Here is a 23389-nt window from a genome sequence, read left to right as displayed (position 1 = left end):
AAGGGTTTATTCTTTCTCTAGCTTTAAGTTTGCATGCCACATTTTTGGCTAAACATGTGATACTAAATTAATTTACTTTTGACATCTGTATGCAATTACCATGTTTAAGCAAATAAATATTTCTTTCTATTCTACATTGCAGAAAATTTGTTTTATCTTAAAAGGTGCATTCATTTCATTTTGATATTAAGTTAACGTGGGTTAAGTATGTATTTCATAACATATTCCTAGAATTGATTTAAGTGTCAAAGGATTAATGAGTTAAATAGCTCTACTTACGTCGGTGGAAGTCATACAATAGAATAAAATGAAACAACACACACTGCGGTTCGTTATACACACTTAATAACGTTAATCATTCACGCCCACTAAATGAAAAGCTTTATTGGTTGGATAATTTAAATGCCCACGCCGGTTGTTGCATTATTATACTAACATGGTTTGTTACTTAGTTTGGGGATTTGTAGAATTGAATTAAACAAGTAATACTTCAGGTTAAATATCACAAATAATATAATTAACTATGTAGATTTCTAAACGGGCTTAGATTTATTGCAAATATGTATTTGGTTTCCAAGGCCATATTTAGCGTATGTCGTTTGAGATAAGTGGTAGACCATTACAGTACTAGTCGCAAATCGTTATTTTGTGATACGGAAATCATTACATAATACGCCCACTATTAAAACCAGATCTTAGGTTTCTACGAAGGAGAGTACTCTTAAATAAGTACACACGAATGTGATTGGACGGCGAGCGAATGTGAAACGTGAATTCCATTTGATGTAGTCAATAGCTCAGTGTTGTGTAAGTAATGGAATCTTTTCAGACCGCAACAATGTGAAACACATGTTGGAATACTGCATTTATTGGTGAACGCACAGTTTTGTTGCAATGTGGGTACAATTAACAGATAGGTATGATGTGGAAAAGCAATATGCTATATATATACAATAAATATATGCTTTATGACAGTTACAGGTATCAAAGGTAAAACCTCTACTTTTACGTTTTTAGTATTTCGAAATACCGACGAATGAAATATTTCAGTTACCTATATTTTATACGGGAATTTATTGATTACAATCAAACAATTCACCAAGGGCAATTCTTTCTTGGTAAGCATTTATGTATAAGTTAACAGTGTATGCAGGTACTTATATAATGTGAGAATAAGTATTTTCACATTTTTAAAATGCAATTAATTTTTTTTTCTATAGAATTTCTTAAAAATTCTGTGTCTGCATTACAATACAAAAATACAAGCTCGACAAGCACAAGCTAGAGAAAAACGTAACTAAGGATATGATTAGGTCATTGGACTTACTGTTTTGTTAAGATTAGATTTTGTTTTTCTAAGAAATCATAACCAGATCGTTATTATTTGAGAAGGGCGTCACCATGTCCCTTTCTTCTACTTGAGTAGTTCGTTGCTTGTAAATAGCGTTTTCTTATTATTAATCTCATAATAATATTCCGATGTACGCCTTACAGTAGTTACATGCAATACATTATGATTGTCTTTGTCAGGCATTATCGAAAGTGAGCGTATCTTTATTGCGGGATTAATACGAGATTTAACACAACGAAGTCACGCATATGTATCCTTGTTCGTCGACCATCCCAAGGCGTCGATCACCACACAGCAGAAATTACTTGGTTAGTTGGCTCCTATTAATCGGGAATTATTTCTTGTTTACAAATTTAATGAGTATCAATCTCAGCGGAACCACATTTGCGTGAAAGTCTTTGTTATTGTATTGATTGGCGCTATTTGGCGGAATAGCAACAGCTAGTAAGAAATAACAAAACAACATCCATGTATAATTTTACTTGTAAGTTTTAAGAGCAATTATTTTGTAAACTTAATTTAATTTCATACAAAATAATCTTTTTATAGCGTGTGTTATCAAACAGGTGGACATTGGAAAAGTCATCCGATTCTTCTCACTGATTAATCAATGCCTACTTGTGTGAAAAGCAATGAAAGATAAACATAATCGATTACTTTAAGTCTCTGCCAACTGATCAGGTTGCTATACTGTGTAGCCTTGACCTTGCGGAAGACCGGAGACAAGAATATTTACTTGTTCGATGTTCGGTGGAGTATTTAATTTCTTTTCATCTCAAGTCATACATTTCAGATGAACCTGTAAATTATACTAATCATTTTTTGTAAGACCAACAATAAAATACCAACAATAATGTTGCCAATATATAACTATGTTTAAAACTTCGTAAATTATATACTTACCTCTCCCCACCCAGACCCAATATCACACACTAACACTAAACAAACTACTTTAACTGGGTACAAATTATGACGTGTATTTATTTATATGATGCTATATTTTCGTAGGGCAAACTGAAAGTTCATAGAAAGGCCACGTTGAGATCAAACAGAAAGAGCCCGAACGAAATGAGAGAGTAACGAAAAGAGATATTGATGCCTAGTTTCAAAGTGTAAACAGCACTTTGAATTTAAAATGTAATCGTACAAAGAAGCATGTCATTCAACAGGGACTTCAAAAGTTTACATCATCGCAGTGCGGTTAATAAAAAGACTGACAAGAAATTTGCATATCAGCAGCTCTCAGTATTCATATATAACACGAGTAAAAAAAATCTTGCATGAATATTTATGCGTAAAAAAGCGTTTTAATCTTAGTCTGAGGACCCAAAAATCTAAAATAACTAGTATGAGCGTTGTGTGTTTCAGGGTGATCCTGTCTTATCCTAAGAAATGAAATAGTTAAAGTAGGTAGGTAGGTATGATAAAAAAAGAGGGTCGATTGGTCTATTTATTACTACAGTTTACTAAATTATAAAAACGTTCAGTTTGCCACTAGTATTTTATGACTTACCTTCTTTGGCTTCATTACCCGCCTCAATAGTTGTCATTCTGTATTCATCGAAATCATTTCAGGAACCCGTTCCGATTATGTCGTTGTTGAAACCAAAAAGTGGATGAAAGCGTAAAATATTGTAATAATTTAAAATAATAATAAAAAATAAGAATCAGGGAACTATGTTCAAAACAAAATAATAAATGATCACAAGCTAAGATATATAAGAGCCTCTCGCATAAAGAAAGGATCTAAATATTAAGCAAACACAAATTCATTTATTCTGCGAGCGTCGAACTCATAAAGCTAGAATGTCAATGCCTTAATGCACAAATAGAAAATGGCGGCGCCAAATATAATCGTGGAAGTGAATGAACGTTTTCAGAAAATACCTACCACCTCGTATATCAGATATAATACAGGGACGAAATTATATATTTTTTGTTTTTGTATTCATATATTACGATTATCCGATTTTTGTTTTAAGCTCCCTTTTTCTAAGAACCATCGGACGGCACTACTTATCATTTCATCATTCGACATTTACCATCAGTCGAGTCAGCTCGGCTGTAATCTATGCCGAGAATCTAATTACAAAATTAGGTAGTACCAGTAGAATCTAAATTTAATGTGATAATGAATGAATGAATGAAATTAATGAAATTAATTTAATCCAGAAAATTATTTCCATATACTCGTACATTTAAACATAATACAATTACAACAATCATTAATTATTATTATAATCAGTGTGCTCAGTTCCATATGCATAATTATTGTGGTTGTGGTTAAGAGCGAGGAAGTAATAGCTTCTAATATTCGAGAAATACCCTATTGATTCTGTTTTAATGTTATACGTTTACGTGAGAGTATGAACATACATGTATATTTTATTATACAAGTACGTATTGTTGTACACCTACTTCGTTCGTTCGCCTACTCCCTTATTATTTTATATTTGCACCATAGGTACAATTACCTACTTACCAAATTCAATAATCAGTACCTGGGCGACCGAGCAAAGCTCGGTTATAACTATTTATTTGTTTAGGTGATAATCTACATAAACTTAAAAAAGTTAAATGTGAACTGACAATTATTATTATTTACAATCGATTTCTGTGTAGATCAGTAGGGCTATGATGGTCGGCTCTTTATCATTTGTCACCATGCCTGTCACTTTCTAACAAGTATGTAAGCGCGAAAGTGACGGGCATACTGACAAATGATAAAAATGCGACCGTGTTACAGCCACAGGTGTTTGATTTCAGTGATACTAAAAAAACTGATATGATCACATGACGGCTTTCCTTACTTTTTTTTTATTTAGGTCCTATTTCAGAATGAAAGGTCAAATATTAAAATATAATTAAAAAAATTGGGTCACCAAAGTCACACAATACGCTCGAGTCGGAGAAGTGCCCTAAGACTATCACAGCTAAGCATACCATAGATATTTCTGATAGGTTTTCAAGATGTCGCTTTTCTACATTGTCTCAGGTCTGGGTGTTTGTGGTACCTTCGTTGTTTCTGATTTCCATGACAAAAGTGCTTTAGCTACTTACTTGTGATGTTATCCACATTAATTCGTTTGTTTTTTTTCAATATTTGTAATCTCAACATTACAGCACTTGTCACAGAGTAACGCCATCTATTGTCAATTTCTCTTATTAGATAGCTCGTTAGCTATGGTTCAATTTAGCAGCGAGCGAGATATAGTAGTTAGTTTTTATGGCATTATCCGAGTGATGGCGTCACAAAAACTACCCTAGAAACTGTTTTTAAAATGTGTATCAGTAAATTTTTCGTTTTGCACTAATGCTTCATAAGTCTCAATAAAATAAAAACACGAAAGCATAAATCTTATTCACGTAATCAGTATAGGTAAATGTTAGACATATTTATGAGAAATATATACTACTCAAAAGAAAATAAGGGCCACCTGACGACTGCTACTTTATTTAAGTTTAATCAGCGTAACTTAAAAAGTAAGATTCAATAGGGTTGTTTCCATCTACAAATCTTAGGGCAGAATAGTATCCCAATAAATAGTATCCCAATAAATTCTTATGGATTATAGGAACACTACCTTTAGTGGACCTCTAATGAGCATATTTTTGTAAATATTGAATTTAAAATATCTTTTAATACACGTCACGTGACCGAAGTCGAAACGACATTTAAGATTCTGATGACGTCACAACTCACGGTTTGACACTGGGCTATAACCGCGAAATTCGAAGTTCGTCATTACAGGCATTTTTCTGTCATTCTAATTACGTCTTAGTAAGAGTAAAAGAAAAAAAATCCCACAATATATATAGGTCTGTTCTCGCACAAAATTTAATACTCAAGCCGTAGCCATTTTGGTGGTGGGCAATTAATTGAAGCTTCGATATCTGCACTAAAAATTAACATCATAGAAATGCTAATGGGCAATAAATACTTTATGATATATAAAAGCTCATTATTACAGAATACATATTTTATTAGCTGGTTAAAAACCCACACGCACGCATACACATCTTGCCCACCACCTAAATGGCTACGGCTTGAGTATCAAATTCTGCACTGAGAATAGCACCTATATAATTACTTTACTCTTTGGTATGTACATAGTTGTGTCAAACCGTAAACTGTGACGTCATACAATTTTCAAAGAGCGTTTTGGGCGCGAAAGCATGGGCCAAAATATATTTTGTTAATTTAACATATTAAAAGCCGTTTTTAGGGTAAAAGTTAAATTTTAGGGCAACGTTTGGTTAATATAGAACGTATTACAAACGTTTCAAAAAACAACCCTATTTAGGCATGTCACGAACTCTTCGGTATCTAAACTTTTTTTTGAAATTTTTAGTTGAAATATACTGGCTGATAAAAAAAAGAACGATTTGATTTTTTTATGATCTTTTGTTTTGTTTTACGTTGTTCAATAATTGATCGTTAGCGTACGTTTTTGTCCAAAAAAATAAGGTTTTCTTAAAAAAATTCATTAAATATTCGTTTTAATGAAAAATGGAGCGACATCGAATACATATGGACATAAGTACTGCAACCAGGGCTGTTACTATGGTTGCAGAAGTTAATTAACAGCGTTCGGTGGCTTTGCGGCTAGGATTTTCTCGTCAAGCAATCCAAAATGCTTGGAATCGCTTTCAGCGGACCGGTAGTGTTGCAAGGAGACCTGGGTCAGATAGGATTCGTGCTCAAGAGGACCGTTACATCCGATTAAGTGCCCGACGACAACGCTCAGTTACGGCTCGTACACTACAAAATCGACTACGGTTGACGACAGGTACTCGTGTCAGTAACCAAACGATTCGTAACCGACTGCATGAAGATCACCAAACATCCAGACGACGAGTAGTTCGAATTCCGCTGTCCAGGGTTCAACGTACAAATCGTAGAAATGTCTGTCGCCGATATTTGACCTGGAACCTTAAACAGTGGGGCATGGTTCTTTTTACAGACGAGTGCAAAGTGAAGTTTTTTAATGACGATCGGCGTGTTAGAGTTTGGAGACGACGTGGCGAACGCTTTTCTGAAGCTTGCATCCATGAAGTTGACCGTTTCGGAGGGCCCAATGTTATGGTTTGGGCCGGCATAAGCCTACACGGGAAAACGGAGCTGGTCATTTTAAATGAAGGTACCGTTGCACAGCGGTACATCGAAAACGTCATTAGACCCCACATGATCCCATTTTCACAGCGAGTGAGCACTGGCTTCATCCTGATGCAGGACAATGCCCGTGCTCATACAGCTCAAGCGACTAAAGCTGTACTTGATGAAGCTCACATTGATATCTTACCATGGCCTGCCAACATCCCTGATTTAAATCCGATAGAACACTTGTGGGACCAGTTAAAACGACGTGTTAGGGAGAGTCAACAAGAGGTTAACAACCAGCAGCAACTCATAAACGTTTTTAAAAGGGCTTGGGATGTTATTCGAGAGGAGAATGTGCAAAACTTGATCGAAAGCATGCACTCAAGGGTGCAAGAATGTAATGTTAAAAGAGGAGAACATACCCGTTATTAACAAAAGTGTTACTAAGTGATTTATGTCATTTTGTTTATTTATCAGTGATTTCTAAGTTTTAAGTTTTTTTTATTACAGAAGTATTATGTATTTTTTTTATTTTTAGGGGTTTTTTTTATATCTATTTATACAAAATTATGATCCAAACTGGAGCGCGAATCCGCTCGCATGGTACTTACCTACTAATTAAACCCAGCAACACAGAAATGAGATCAAAAAGGGATAAACAGAAGAGGGGCCATTAAGCCGCTATACTTGTTCATCGGGGCTTATAGTTCGTGCCTTCCACGATGACGCGCAGATTCGTCAAATCTAACCCTTAATAACATAACAATACGCGTCAAGGCATGCGTCGTCGTGCATGACACATAATCTAAATACTGGTCAAAAGGTCTTATAATAAATTCTTGGCTAGTGGAATGATAAAACAATGTTTGATTAGCATAGGGCTTTATGATATATTTTATAGGTACTAACCTTGTCAATCAAGCCTTTCAATTTGCATGTTTTCCACGCAACACTAAATGCAAAGTCAATATCTCTCCGTTTGTTTTTAGACGTGTTTAACGATCATTAACAGTGCACTGAGCTACATTGTGTCGATATTTTCGTCCTAAATGCGGTAGTTCAATGTATTTTAACCACGGTTAGATTTCCTGCAATACCTAACTGTTTGTATGCAAAGTGGTCAAATATCTAACTAGCTTCTTTTTAAATAGCCTTAATCCCGCACAATCAGTACATGTTTTAGTTTAAGTGTTAGTTCACAGGTATGAAGGTTTGGGTCTAAACGCATTTCGTAGAACACTGATTAAGTCTCTACGAGTATCTATATTATTTGTTCTTGAGTCATATATAGAAGTGGCTGGATCACTTGGAACCCTGTAAGTTATGGTATACACCAACAGAACCTAATTTACCAAAATATTACTGTATTTAATTTGCACGAACTAATCGATAAGCAGAATCAAGACATCTCGAATTACTGGGCACGTCAATCAAATAATTTTAACACGGCCATTAATTTAGCCAAAACAAATGCAATTAATCAGCGTTATCTTGCCAAATGGACCAGTCAATGTGATAGGCCCATAAATCCGATGTGCATCACAAGTGTTCAGATATCGTGGCGATTGGTTACGTATTTTTATAAGCCTATATATATTTAGCCCTTAAACAGGCCTGACAATTTTTACTTTTGATTATTGATTACGGAACATAATAGCGGTAATAGCAAACTAACTTCAGGAATTATTTTAGATTTCTTAAAAAAAAAAACCCCTGTGGTCGATATATTCCCACTGCTCGTGACCAGCGGTACTATGTGGTATGTATACTATGTATGTGTCCACTTACCCTGCTCATACATAGAAGTTTTCTACAGTATTTACTACATGTAATCGTTGACTTAATAAAACCTCAGTAATAGTTATAAAATAGAGCTATTTATTCGTTTTTAGTACTAGAAGACAGAGTTATTACTTATATTATGCTAGTTTTGACACTGAAACAAAAAACCGGTTAATTAATAGCAATAGTTTAACTCTTAAGGCGCAGGGAAGGGCAAGGCATTCTCCATACAAACCTTGTGCAAGTTTAGTTTTATTCGTTAGTTTTGGCACCATAGCATTTAATTTTATTTTTTGCTTGTATTGGATATACGCAGAACTTGATGTAGAAATTTTTCTTTATTAAAAAAAATACAAAAAGACAAAAAAAAAATTAAAATAATAATATTTCAAGCCCTAGCTAACAGAAAAATAAGCATATTTACAAAATAAAATAACTGTAGCGCAAATACTAACGAAGAAAAACGCGCACAAAGTTTGTATGGAAAGAGCTTGCCCTACCCTTCGCCTTAAGTATCATGTTCAACTCTGTTGAGCTCAACGAAGGGAGGGAGTGTTGTTAGGGTCGGCAACGCGCATGTAACCTTTCTGGGGTTGCAGGCGTACATAGGCTACGGAGACTGCTTACCATCAGACGGATCGTATGCTTGTTTGCCATCGACGTAGTATTAAAAAAATGTGAATACCCTGTAGAGCAGTGACAACATAGAGACCACTTATCTTGAAGAACTTTAAGAGAGAATATTCTTTAAAAAAAAAACTGGGATAAGTTGTGACATACTACATGATAAAGTTTGTCGTCAAAACTTTTAGAATATTGAGGAAACGAATGGGACAAGAACGGTAGCTGAAGCCGATACTACGATGTTATACAAATTAATCTAAACAGAAATTTGTGCTCGCAGGTGACTTACCCTGTTGGTCCGTAGTCCTTGTCTTTGTTTATAAATTTTAATGATCTTGATGTTACGGCGGGCGGCGATACGATAAGACACAATAATAACGGGAACAATAAATAATGATAAATATAGCTTGATGCGAAACTTGCTGCGATTGATTTTAAGTCAGTTGGCAGTCGGTCTATTATGACAGTATCCTGTCTCGGTGGCTAGCTAATCACGTTAGAGTTTTAATGTGAAAAAAGGTTATGCTGAAAGGGAATTTGGCGCAGTAGCGTCACCACTACATATAAAGTATATTATATGAAGCCAAGAAATATCAACACATGGACTTACTGTACTTTTTCCGGTAACACAGCAATATGGAGGATGTATAGAGGGAGATACGTACAAAAATTACTATTTTCTAGCAATTTGATAACTAAACCGTCAAAGAAATTTGCTTTGATAAATCAATTTTTATTTCGTTTAGAAATTGGTCACTTTATAGACTACGTAAATGTCATTTAGTGGCCCATGTAACATTGCTCGTCAAAACAAAAAAAAAATGCTACAGTCAAACCAAGACAAGTCTGCAACGATTTTGATAGCACACGCAGTGCAAGTGTTAATTTAAAAGTCGGACTTCTATGAAATTATAACGTATAAATAACACTCGCACTGCGTGCGCTATCAAAATCGTTGCAGACTTGTTTCGGTCTGACTCTATGTGGAAGCTATTACATCACCACCTGGTTAAGTGTTAGTTTCTTCTATCCGATGTTTATCTGTCGGTGTTGTATGTATTTTTTTTTAATTTATTAGCACACCTGCGTAAGTACGGTGACAGTGTAATATTAGGGTGATATAAGGTGGTAATATTGACCTATAAAATAAACAAAGTATGTACTTGTAGGCATTTCATGTCATGTATATTTCAAGAAGTTTTATACCTAGTTGGTTACTAACTTCTGTTACTAGATTTGCAACCTCTTTATTTACGTTAAAACAAATGCTACCGAAAAAATAAAAAATGACATAATGTGGTGGATTTGTGAGCTGTAATTATATACCACACATAACGCTTATCTCGTCGTATCTATAATGAATTGGGGCCTAAAAGAGAATCGTATCGCAGTAATTGCGTTGCACAAATGTGGGCACCCGCCAAACATGATTTTGGAGTTGCTTGAAAACCTAAAAATCAACAAACAATTTGTTTATCGCACAATTAATAGATACAATAGTACTCAGAGCTTCGATGACCACAAGAGGTCTGGAAGACCACGCACCGTTCGGACCCCAGCTCTAATAAGGGCAGTGAAGGCGAGAATTGCAAGAAACCCCGTCCGGAAGCAAAAGTTGTTGGCAATACAGATGTCTGTGTAGAAAAGCTACCTAATCAAAGTTATCAATGAAGACCTTGGGCTACACGCTTACCGTAGACAAAAAGGTCATTTGCTAAATGGACAATTGAAGACTATGAGGCTAGAGAGAAGTCGCGTGTTACAGATGAAGAAAAATTTACCATTGAAGAATGTTGTAACCGCCAGAATGACAGATTGTTTGCAAAAAACAGTCAAGGGGCGATTACGGCTGTTCCGAGATTGCAACGAGGCCATCATCCCTCTTATGTGATGGTTTGGCTGGGTGTGTCATACTCAGGACTAACACAGATTCTTTTCTGTGAAAAAGGTGTGAAAACTGGGGCCAAAGTTTACCAGGAAACCGTTTTCGAACCAATAGTGAAGCCCTTAAGCTACACCCTATTTCAAAACCAGCCATGGGTCTTTCAACAGGACTCAGCTCCTGCACATAAGGCAAAAACAACTCAAGCCTGCTTTCGAAGGAACAAAATTGACTTTATTGTCCACGAAGACTGGCCGTCCTGCATCCCAGACCTTAACCCCCTGGATTATGCCATATGGCAGGTTATTGAGGAGAAAGCCTGTGCTAAACCCCACACAAATCTTGACTCCCTCAAGCGGGCCATAGTTAAGACAGTGACGGAATTAGACATGACAGTGCTTACCGCTATTGATGACTGGCCTCGTTGTTTGAGGGCCTGTGTCAAGGCCAGAGGAGGCCATTTTTAATGATATTGTCATATGTAATTCCTGATTTTGTGTACTTAATTTGAATATATAGTTTATTCAACTTTCGTTCGTATATTTTATGTAGATAAAGATTATTGCAGTAACAGAATTTAGTAACCAACTAGGTATAGTGGCAAGCTTAATAGCATAACAGATTTCAGAAATGTTAGGACTCAGCGCGAGACTAAAGAGCGCAGTATTTAATTTATGTTAAACTAAGTGACAGCTATGAGTATTATTCCAACACCCTTTGGATCTAAGTTATGAATACAATAGGTAATATATTCATTATTTCAATGTATTTGTTTCAGTTTGTTATTCAAAATGACTTATACATAGTAGGCGAGTTGCCTACAATACGAATTGTAAATGCTAATACTTAGTCATTTAGGAATTAAGCTTTCGGGTCAGTAGGGTTCTGATAGTGTCAGTTTAGATTAGGGACATATAGTATAGCTTGTGTCATCCACTGTAGCGTAATACGAATAAACAGAAGAGGGGCCATTAAGTCGCTATATTCATCGGGGCTATAGTTCGCGTCTTCCACGATAACACGCAAATTTGTCAAATCTAACCTTTTATAACATGACAATACGAGTCAAGGCACACGTTTACGTGAATGACACGATCTGTACCCCTTATTGTAAATAAATAATATTATACGCACAAAGGCAAACTTATCAAAAAAAGGATTTTTTTCAATAAACCTTTGAGAAAATTTCTGATGATCTGATGTTTATGTATACTAATTATTTATGCATGCTATTAAAATATATGTGTACTCAATATGTAATGGGGCACAGATCACAAAAACTCGTCAAAATTGAGGGTACAACTGGTACAGTCAGCGTCAAATACTTTGTAGCAACCAAAGTAGCCAAATAGTTCGGTACACCATATATTTAGTATGGTGTACCGAACTATTTGGCCACTTTGACTGCTACGAAGTATTTGACGCTGACTGTACTTGTTAAAACATGCAGCTCGAAATATAAGTGCAGTGAACGGCTCAGATTCGTAAAGGCGATAAAATGATTATCGTATTTCTCCCTCGGACAGAAAAATGCCTTTTCCTGCTTTCGTTTCGCTTTATCCTTTGGTTAGAACGAGTGTTATCGGATAAAATTTCTTACGAGCTATTTCCAGATCAGTACGAGTACCGTGATCTGATACAATTTTATTCCATTTCTGATTTCATCAGTAATCGACTACGATAAGAAATAATTTTTGCTTGACAATCAGGAATATGATAGCTAACCATTTTATCTGATCTTCATTGGTATGCTTATCAGTGTTAAACGATTAAACTTGCCTGCGATTTAATAAAATTTTATAAGCACGGATTACGATTACACGGGCAGTTGTATTTAGAAAAAGAAAATGTTTTTATTTTATTTATTTTATCAAGAAACCACAAAGAGTTAATGTCGTATGAAATTGCGTTTTGAATTTACACATAAGTCCAAATCTGTACCCCTAGTGTAAATAAATTCGATTTCCAAACGTGACGTACGCGTTTGCGTTTAGTCTCATTTTGTATTGGATTTCGAAAGAGCGCGCCAAGCGGGACGTTTTGGAAACTCAAAATCCTATACAAAATGAGACTAAACGCAAACGCGTACGTCAAGTTTCAAAATCGAATTTATTTACACTAGGGGTACTGTACTTAGTAAAGTATTTTCTCACCAATAAATTATTACGAGTACTGGCAGTCTGCACAGTTCTCGAACGCCTAGAGCGGTATTCGACTACGTCGTTCGCCCTTATCGGTGGATACGGTGGAGTCGTAATATTGTAGTGCATCTTGCTCGCACTTATTAGTGTACGCGATTTGCACAGCGAGTTTTGTCAAGGTCCGTATGATATCAATAAGAAATCAAACTTCGATTTTAAAATTTGGATACCGCTCTATAGAGCGGAATTTATAGTGTAGGAATATATTCCCACACTAATTCGGCCTTGTAATGTTGCAACGTACCTATCTACCTGCGATAGCAGCATGGTTCCATTTTTGTCGCCTGCCACTATGCCTGTCACTTTCGCAGTTACATACTTGTTAGAGCGTGACAGTCATGGTGACAGGCGATAAAAATGCGACCGTGCCGTAGCCGCTGGACATACAAATATAGGTGCACAAATTGTCATCTTGTTTAAATTGTGTAAAATACTAGCTAAATTGACATTTAATTTAGGAATAGGTAAAACGTCATATCGACTGATATTAAAATTGAGGTCAAATCAAAATCCTTTGTTTTTGAGAGATGTTCGAATTTTTAATGTCATTATAAGATCGAATTCGACGTTATTATTAGGAAATAATATAAAACATTTGTTCTAACAAATGCAACAAATGTCCTTATGCTGGCTTTAATTTGCGGTTTTTGAACGCATCGTAGAGATCGTGACGGCTGTTTGGCACTGGCTAGTTAGTGTAAGTTAGACTTTTTTTATATAGTATAGTCAGCACACGAGCAGACAAGCCGCCTGATGGCAAGCGGTCATCGTCGCCTATGAACATAAACTTAAAACATGGACATGGACTAAAAATATCAGAGTAAAACCGTAAAATTCGTTTAATGTTAGCATCATAAAGGGTTTATGATATTTGTGTAGAAAAATGTATAAACTTAAATATTGTTCTGTTCATATATGTAATTTCCAGTATCTTTTTCGTTAACAAAATAAAATAAATGCGCAAATATAGCTCAAGGTGACTAGGTCTCCTGTTTAGGTTTACTTTTTCCTTATATATTTACTTTGAAATAGTCATACAATAGCTATGTCACACCAATTACTTTGACGCGTCATGATTTTGTTATAAAAAGTTATGTATAACTACAACTATTAATGTTTCATATGTTAACGGCAGGATGCTAATCGGCTTGGTTCAAATCATCTGTAACTTCGTCCAACACTCTTTCTACATACAAACTGTATATACAAGTAATAATTTGCCGGCTGTAATGTCCCCCAGTCGTTTGATTGTCGTACACGAGCGATTACCACACGCTTATTAGGTCCTGACCAAGCAAGAAGAATCGGTCGGCTACATCAAAGCCATTAACCCCGCGAACTTTCATATTAGTAGACATGTATCTCGTTTGGTTATTCTCATTATGACTAACATATATGAATAACATTAAGTATAACAGTTTACTACCTACTAGTAAGAACGTATAACATTGTTCGCCAAGGACGTGAGACGAAGTTGTTGTTGGTCGATTTGTGACGGATAATTGAAATTGGTTATTTTTAAACATTTGACTTTGAAGTCATCTTTTCATCTTCATAATTTTACTGTTGAAGTTATCAGTAAATGTTGCAGTCATGCATGAGATACTTAGGTAGATAATTTCGTCGTGTACTAATCAATCTGGATACGACCAGCTAAGAATTGTAACACAATGAGATAGTTCAAAATGATATAGCTTTCCTGCGTCCTGGCTTATTGAGTCTACATAGAATGAATTGACCATACCTACCTGCATATATATATATATATATATATATATATATATGAATGAGGTTGCAAACCTACTTGTAAATAGCCTTTCCAAATTTCAAAGGAGATTCAAAACAAAAAGTGCAGTAAGAGTAAATGCGTCATGGGTTCTGGTCCGACCACGACATATAACAAAATATTAATTTAATATTAATGGTTGCAAAAAAGAAAATGAAAATGAAAATGAAAAATGATTTATTTAGGTATCAAAATTGCAGCTTATTACACAGTAGAAAAGTATTACATTTTTAGAAGCATTCTATTGTTGGAAAGCCTAGGAATAGTGTCCTGAGCCCTAAACTAGGTAAACCTGTCTTATAGGGATCAGGGAACCACCGCTATTTTTAGAAATGCAGCAAAGGTTAGTTGGTACACAAATCTAAAAATTGGGTAATCATTAGCTTAGTTAAGTATATACGAGAAACATATGTACTCGTAGGTGCTATTTATTCAGTGCTATCACTAACATTTATATTGGAAGCTAACGAGATTTTAAATAACCAAAAGCGTAACGGCGGAGTATCACGGGTCGTTATATTACTTAATTAAATTAGAGTAATAATATAATTACTTTCAAACAAAATTATAAGGGATTTAAAACAGAAAGCGTAATAAGACAGGTCATATTGCGGGATGAAAGTAAAAATAGATCAAATTTTAATAAATTAATACTCAATGGAGAAGATTTTATGAAATAAATGTTAGCTAATTAATCCTTGGCGGACCTATTTACAGTTACGATGATAAACTTGTTTTTGAATACTGTTTGTAAACAAGTATTGTTTAGTTACTCGTCGGATCCTGCACCCTCGTCAAGTGAAATAATACGATTATGAACGGTACATTTATTTCAAACTTCTAAAGATTTTTAGAGCAACATAGATAAATATAACTAAGTACTCGTAATGTTACGAAGTTAGCTCGTGAAGTCATTAATAACGCGAAATGTCAAGGAAAATTAAATTTAGTACAATTCTCAAAAGGTATTAAACCACAAACACTATAGGAATAAATGTCTTATTTTATATGGATATCTTTAATTCATGACCACAAATAAACCTAAACCACGATTGTCATACGTTATTTGCAGAAATGTCATTGAGTATTGCTAAGAAACATAACGTGTAATGCCTAGAATAATAGAATGTTATGCCTAAATACAGATGATCCCATTGACATTTATAATTAAAATTACATTAAATTCCATGGGAAGGACATGATGTTCCTTAGAGCCTTGACACAACCAATAATGACCAGCAAGTTCATGTATTATAATTATTATATTAAATACCTAAAGGTACAGATGTACTGGGGCTGCTATTGTGCAATTTTTAATGATTGTAACTTTAAATAAACTTTAAATTTTGACGACCGGTTTGGCCTAGTGGGTTGTGACCCTGCCTACGAAGCTGATGGTCCCGGGTTCATATCCTGGTAAGGGCATTTATTCGTGTGATGAGCTTGGATATTTGTTCCTGAGTCATGGGTGTTTTCTATGTATTTAAGTATTTATACATATTTATATATTATATATATCGTTGTCTAAGTACCCTCAATTCAAGCCTTATTGAGCTTACTGTGGGACTTAGTCAATTTGTGTAATAATGTCCTATAATATTTATTATTATTATTATAGGCAAGTATTATTCCTACATCGATTTTACATAATGTTCGCTCAATATATGCGTTCGCTTTTGATAAAACTTTTTAAAAGTAGGTACCGTAAGTTCGTTTTATCTCCTTAATAAATAGTGTTGGATAAAGCGTGATTTTAGAGACTAAGTATACAATAAAATAACAAATTTACCAAATTAGGGATTTACTAATAGCTGGGGAGCCGGCGATGCTAAATGTGTAGTTACTCGAGCGCCGTAGAGACCTATTGGAATGAAACAATTCGATGATAGGAAGAAAAAAAGGCTATATAACGTTTTCTTTTCCAACGAACAGGAAAGCGTCTACAGATTTTTTTTTAATTTAGGAGGGTTGGTGGACGGTTAAAAACATTGTTAAGTAGATTGTGGATTTGGTCATTTTTGTCCAAGTTAATGCAATAACTTTGCAATAACTTCATTTGTCATTTTTTAACGCATTTCCCTAATCGACAATCACAATCGACGCACGATTTTCACATTTTACTAGTCAGATTAAGAAAGCGCGTACAAATAGTTATCAGATGTAGTAGTATCACAATTAAAGCACTAATTCAGACTTAACTGACCAAATATACAATCTGCTTAACGGTTTGTTGAACCAACCACCAACCAACGGCTCTACATAGATGGCTGAAGTGTTTAAGGTAGACTCTAGGGGGTACCAAGATATCACTCATATCTTAATCTGACGCGCTCGAGTAACTACAAAAATCCCATCTAGGGCTCCCGGACTATAATTTCAATCACCTGTATGGTTCCAGTACTATAAATTATATTATATGATCATTATTATTATTATTATTTTGTTATGTTCCGCTATTTGTTTACGTAGGTGAAGAGGCAAATATAATTTACCTCAAGGTGAAGATACCTAGATTATAGATGCTTGCGGGAGAGCAAAGCGGTATTGAAATAGCAGCCCCACAATTTCCAGCCCGCCATTCATAAATACCAACACGTACTCTCTTAATGACGCCTTCAGCTCCAATAGTACGTCGAACATTCCTTCCCAAGAATTATTTAAGGTAAGCTTGACAAGGTTGAACTTAAGAATAGGAATATTTTGTATGGTGGGTCTTAAGAGGTTGAATGAAATGACGCGAGTAATAGTTGATTTATCGAACTTGTAGCCCAAACAATTGAATAAGAGATAATTTTTTTTACAATGCTGATTGGGCTCATAAAGTTTTAGTCATTTTTTTTAGCTTGTGACATTTTAATCCCATTGCTGAAAATTTCTCTTAAACAGGGTAGGTTTTAACTAGATTGGGTTAGGTAGTGTCATATTATGACACTCAGCCCGATTCGAACTTTAAAATACGTCAAATATTAGGTCTAGATACGATATGGATCGGATATGTCAGTGACAAAAGTGATATTTTTGTTTGAAGTAATATTTAACGTATCTTAGAGTTCGAATCGGACCAAATGATTTTTACTCCCTTTTGTGAAGTATATTTTTAGGGTTCCGTAGCCAAATGGCAAAAAACGGAACCCTTATAGATTCGTCATGTCCGTCTGTCTGTCTGATTATGTCACAGTCACTTTTTTCCGAAACTATAAGAGCTATACTGTTCAAACTTGGTATGTAGATGTATTCTATGAACCGCATTAAGATTTTTACACAAAAATAGAAAAAAAAACAATAAATTTTGGGGGTTCCCCATACTTAGAACTGAGACTCAAAAAATCTTTTTTCATCAAACCCGTGTGGGGTATCTATGGATAGGTCTTGAAAAATGATATTGAGGTTTCTAATTTTTTTTTTCTAAACTGAATAGTTTGCGCGAGAGACACTTCCAAAGTGGTAAAATGTGCCCCCCCCCCCTGTAACTTCTAAAATAACAGAATGAAAAATCTAAAAAAAATATATGATATGCATTGCCATGCAAACTTCCACCGAAAATTGGTTTGAACGAGATCTAGTAAGTAGTTTTTTTTAATACGTCATAAAATTTAAAAAAACATAATTATCAAACCCATACGTGTGGGGTATCTATGGATAGGTCTTCAAAAATGATATTTAGGTTTCTAATATCATTTTTTTCTAAACTGAATAGTTTGCGCGAGAGACACTTCCAAAGTGAAAAAATGTGTGTCCCGCCCCCCTGTAACTTCTAAAATAACAGAATGAAAAATCTAAAAAAAATATATGATATACATTACCATGCAAATTTCTGCCGAAAATTAGTTTGAACGAGATCTAGTAAGTAGTTTTTTTTAATACGTCATAAATGGTACGGAACCCTTCATGGGCGAGTCCGACTCGCACTTGGCCGCTTTTTTCACAATCCAGTCGCGTACTCGCGCCTAACGACAATTAGCTCAAGAAAATTAACCAGAATATTGGGCAATCAGGAGAAATAATTCGTGTAGTTTTGAAAATTGGTATACTACCTTGTGGTTTCCAAATAAACAGTACCTGGGCGACCGAGCTTTGCTCGGTTATAACTATTTATTGTAATATGGTGGTCTATAGCTGATAATCTTAACTACATTTTTTACTAAATTAAACTTGTCTAAAACAATAAAAATTAAAAAATTATATATAAACTTGAACATATAAAAAAAAAACAAAAGTTAGTCTCACCGGGCGAGATTCGAACCCGTAACACTCGTTTAGCAGTCCGCGTTTTAACCCGCTGGACCAGACGGACAATGGCCGGCAACACGAAATTAGCGACCATATTCTGCGTCGAAAGAAAAACGCATGAAAACTCGAAAACACGCGTTTTCCCAAACATAAGACTAATCTAGATGGATTTGTATACCCCCAAAAACCCCCATATACCAAATTTCAGCGAAATCGTTAGAGCCGTTTCCGAGATCACAGAAATATATATACATATATATATACAAGAATTGCTCGTTTAAAGGTATAAGATACTAAAAGTCCTCGAGGGTGGGTGTTGTGTTGTGGGTGGGGTTTGAACTTTTTCAGATTTATGCTCATATTTCGAATATCGTTACAAATAGCATTATGATTACTATGGACAAAAGTTTTACCATATAATTTCCTACAAATTTGGTTCTGTTTATTTTTACTCTACGATCAATACTTTAGGAGCTACAGGGTGTTTAAGTTAATAGAGAGCCAAAAAATAAACGATTTAAGAAAACGTCGCTTTTTCGTATTTGTTCATCATATCTCAATTTTTTTGTTTAGAATAAGCAAGCTTAATCACCTGCTGACCAAATATAAAAAAAAAAACCGGCCAAGAGCATGTCGGGCCATGCTCAGAGTAGGGTTCCGTAGTTACCCGTCCGTCAACATAGAGTTTTTGCAAAAACTCAAAAATAGCTAGACCGATCAGATTCGCTATAGTTTTCCTTGAAATTGTTTACTAAGTTCTACTTCCACGATTTTTTTCATGTTTTTTGAACTTATGGTTCAGAAGTTAGGGGAAGTAGAGGAGGAAACCTATTCTTTTTTCTTTCAGAGAGATTATTTCCGAAAATATCACATTTAGTTTTCGTCGTGTGGTAAGAGAACTTATGGGCCTAAGACTAAGTACTAAAGAAAAAGTTACCGAGCCCTTCAGTGACCGAGGCTGGTTTCGAACCGGCGTCTTCGGCATACGCAGCTACATGGCTCCATGTAAGCATGGCATTTAATTACAAGCTTTTATTTAACTTGCCCTGTTAGTATGTATGGGACAAATTTTGCAAGTTAAATTTGACCCACTTCCCAGTTTCCGGTGAAGCTGAAAATTTGCACACATATGTAAGTCGGGTGACAATGCAATATTATGGTATCATCAAGCTGATCTGATGATGGAGACAGGAGGTAACCATAGGAACTCTATGATAAAACAACGCAACCTAATTGTGTTTGGGGTTTTTAGATTTGTCGCGATGAGTATTAGTTAGTAGTTATTAGTAGTTGCCTGTGGAAAAAAAAGTACGGTTAGCGATAAAAGCTTGTACCAAAAATGAAATTTTTGCCAAAAACTTATTTCAATGTCTTGTTTACAACACACACTAGGTGCTCAATAGCGGAACTAGAATTATTATGCCTATAAATTTTATAACATTAAAACAATGCTATAAGCAAAACCCCAATGTATAAGCCCACTAAAACATAACAACAAACGAAGCAACTTTCAATCCAACAAAAAATCTTATCTAAAATATTAGTGAAGAGGAATTTTCTCTAGTTGAAACTAGTTTTACGTAACACCTCAGTGAAAACGCGTTTTCCTTAGTCACAATTAGTTTCAATTCAAATTAATTCAAAAGCGTTTCGAAAAACTAATATTAACTTGGGAAAATGGGTTTTCAATTGAAACGGATTTTTAAGCTAGTACATACCTATAAATACTAGATCGTACTCGAATTCACAAGAAATAATGAGAAAAAGAAGGAAAAGGAAAAATAAGGATACTGCAGAAAAAAAGGTTAGTCTAATGAACAAAAATACAACATTTCCTTTGTAAATATAAACGAAGTTGGAATTCAAACGATCTTTTAGTGAATCGCGCAAGTAAACAAGACTTTACCTTGTTTAAATCGCTGCGGAACCCGTTTTAGAAAATGAGGTCTTGGTTTGCATAAGCTATTGTGGCATAATGATTTGTTTCCAAGGCATTATTAGTCTGCGCTGAAGTTAAACACATATACCTACAATAATAGAAGATGCAAGATGAACCGCACCTTATGCTGACCATGTAAGTATACAAACTTCGCAGAACAGAAACTAGATATGCATATCAACCGATTTTGCAGTTTACTCTTTACTCAACCATTATTATATGTATAGATACATCGCTCAAGATCATGCTGAAAAGGACTACGTTGAGATACCAACCAAACAGTTGAAATATATAAATTGCAACATTGTTGATACTGGACGATACCCAAAAAGTCAAAATTGTTAAATCATTAATTCGTATTACAATTTATGTTAATACTTACTTTATGTAGCCTGCTGCGCAAAAAGGTCCATGGACCGGAACACACTGAAAAAAAAGTTCCTGTTATTTGTATGTGATTGATATAACTATAGGTACAGTCGAGTACCTACCTGACTTTGAGTTTAGCTAGTTACAAGGGGCAAATTTTTCGTAAGTGCAACATCTCGAACGCACTCAACCATACCATACCTAACAAAACATAAATTAATTAGCAAGCCTCAAAGAAATCTACGACATGTAAATTCTGAATTTCGCTGAAGCGCCCCAGCTATATGCGAGTTTAAAGTTTAAACTATAAACCCATTCGTTCTGTAGGTAGGATATTTCACAGAACTGATATTTTAAAAGACGCACTATAAATGTATTTCGCCCCGATCTGAGAACTCGCGGTTCGCCAAAATGATAAAGCAAATGAATGCACCTACTTAGTGGGCAAAGAATCGGAAACCGCGTGCGATTTATTGCAGGGTCTGTGGAGCTCTTAAAAGTCACCATAGAGATTAAAATAAACTGTATCTGAGGTAAGCCGTAATCTTTCTTGACAAATTTCAAATACCTATATATTATGTTTATTTTTTTGAAAAGCTATTGAAATATTATGTTAATGTGATATTTGTAGAATCTGGTTACGCCTATTTTAAGGGGCCACAGTACTGGCAGTAGACGGAACCCTGTCAAATTTGTATTTGTGTAGCAATGGTTCTATGAATTGTTCGTTTACTTTTATGTATGTCTGTCGGTCAATAACAGTTCTCATGAAAACACTGAATAAATTTCTAGTATACACTTTCTTAGTTTAACTGTGCTATAGATCTCTGCTAAATAGTGATAGGTTTATTCCCCATAAAAGCTTTTTGGCCTTCTAGGCTCTTCTTGACCCCTTGATCGAGCCTGTTCATAATTTAATGAATAAAATATAATGCCCTTAACTACACGTTTACCTGATTTCATTTAAATTAGAACAAATTTACTTGAGTAAGAATTTCACTTCACTTCGCTCGCTTGTTTGATAATAAAACGCGCCGCACATATCGTTAGTGTATTTGGAATATTTCAGATGTTTGTTTTATTGCTTAACGAGCTTAGATTAATTATAATAAAAATGTATGATCCACTATTACGTATGGTTACTATATATCTCATGGTTATAGTTACACCATGAGGCGAGTGCTCGCTTTCGCTTGGTAACCAATATGGGAATAACAGGCCAAATATATTACGCTATACTAACTCTGACGCAAAGTTCAGGAACGCTGGATATAAAAACTACTTTCGTATGTTTATTATGAAGCCACTTTGCAGTTTAGTAGACATCATTCATAGATGAGACCACCAGAGTACACAAGCATTTTATTATTATACGAAGAAGTTTACTTTTAAACCAAAGATGATTACGTTGTGATGAAACTATAAACAATAAAAATATCCAAGGGAATACAAATATTTTTAAGTAGGTAAGAAGAATGCAAGTTTTATTTTTACGTTATTAGAAATCATAAGGTAAATAATAAACAACTTGAAGATATAATAATTCGGAAATGTACTGTAAATAGTGTTACCATACTATTAGCTAGTAAAGGCTTACGTGATTGTTTATCGACCGTGAAGCGGATGAGAAAAATGCATTAAATTTTATCCACATGTGATGCAAAGTAATTTGATGTAAATTTCGATTTTTTTCCGTATGTTGGCTGTTGGCTCGTATTTTTTTATACTATGTCGGTGGCAAACAAGCATACCGATGAAATTCTACTTATTACTGCAAATTTTTGTGATTTCAAAGAATCTTCAAATTCTTATATTCGTAATGAGTTTTAACTTACACTTGATACTTAAAGCTGATGGTCCCGGGTTCAAATCCTAGTAAGAGCATATATTTGTGTGATGAACACGGATATTTGTTTCTGAGTCATGGGTGTTTTCTATGTATTTATAATTAGATATTATATATATCGTTGTCTAGGTACCTACAACACAAGCCTCAATAGAGTAAGCTCAATAGAGCTTACTGTGGGACTTAGTCAATTTGTGTAATAATGTCCTATACTATTTAATTATTTATGTATTTATTTAAAGATGACAAGCCTAGAATAGGCCTCGATATTTGACCCT

At 34.9% G+C, this 23389-nt stretch overlaps 1 protein-coding gene across 1 annotated transcript in view; it reads right to left on the bottom strand.

The window, feature by feature from the left end:
* LOC133516160 (angiotensin-converting enzyme-like protein Ace3) overlaps positions 1 to 23389 on the bottom strand; it is a 218025-nt gene that overhangs the window by 133993 nt on the left and 60643 nt on the right. The window contains exon 2 of the mRNA XM_061848939.1: positions 21279 to 21322. The gene's annotated coding sequence lies outside the window, so the exon portion shown is untranslated. The remainder of the gene's footprint in view (positions 1 to 21278; positions 21323 to 23389) is intronic.

This window comes from Cydia pomonella, chromosome 3 (genome assembly GCF_033807575.1).
Source record: "Cydia pomonella isolate Wapato2018A chromosome 3, ilCydPomo1, whole genome shotgun sequence".
Lineage (NCBI taxonomy): Eukaryota > Metazoa > Arthropoda > Insecta > Lepidoptera > Tortricidae > Cydia > Cydia pomonella.
The sequence above is the reverse complement of the archived record's forward strand: the minus strand, read 5'-3'. Positions and strand labels throughout refer to the sequence as shown.